This window comes from Nematolebias whitei, unplaced genomic scaffold (genome assembly GCF_014905685.2).
Source record: "Nematolebias whitei isolate Nwh7 unplaced genomic scaffold, NemWhi1 Nwh_scaf_604, whole genome shotgun sequence".
NCBI lineage: Eukaryota > Metazoa > Chordata > Actinopteri > Cyprinodontiformes > Rivulidae > Nematolebias > Nematolebias whitei.
Window position 1 is genome coordinate 9,816 of NW_023619149.1, and position 475 is coordinate 10,290.

The window sequence follows — 475 nt, forward strand, 5'->3', positions numbered from 1 at the left end:
GTTGTTGTTGGTGTAGCAGTCACAGTTGTTGGTGCTTGGTTTGTGGTTGTTTGTCCTGCATTTATAGTTGTTGGTGCTTGACTTGTTGTTTGTGCTTTAGCTGCAGTTGTTATTTTAGCAGGTGTAGTTGTTGGTGCTTGAGTTGTGGTTTTTGGCGCAGCAGTTGTAGTTGTTGGTGCTTGAGTTGTGGTTGTTGGTGTAGCTGTTGTAGTTTTTGGTGCTTGGGGTGTGGTTTTTGGTGCAACAGTTGTAGATGATGATGCTCGAATTGTGGTTGTTTGTGCAGCAGTTGTAGTTGTAGATGCTTGTGTTGTGGTTGTTTGTGCTGCAGTTGCAGTTGTTGGTGCTTGACTTGTTGATTGTGCCTTTGCTGCAGTTGTTGTTTTTGTAGGTGTAGTTGTTGGTGCTTGGGTTGTGGTTGTTGGTGCAGCAGTTGTAGTTGTTGTTGCTTCAGTTGTGGTTGTTCGTGTAGCAG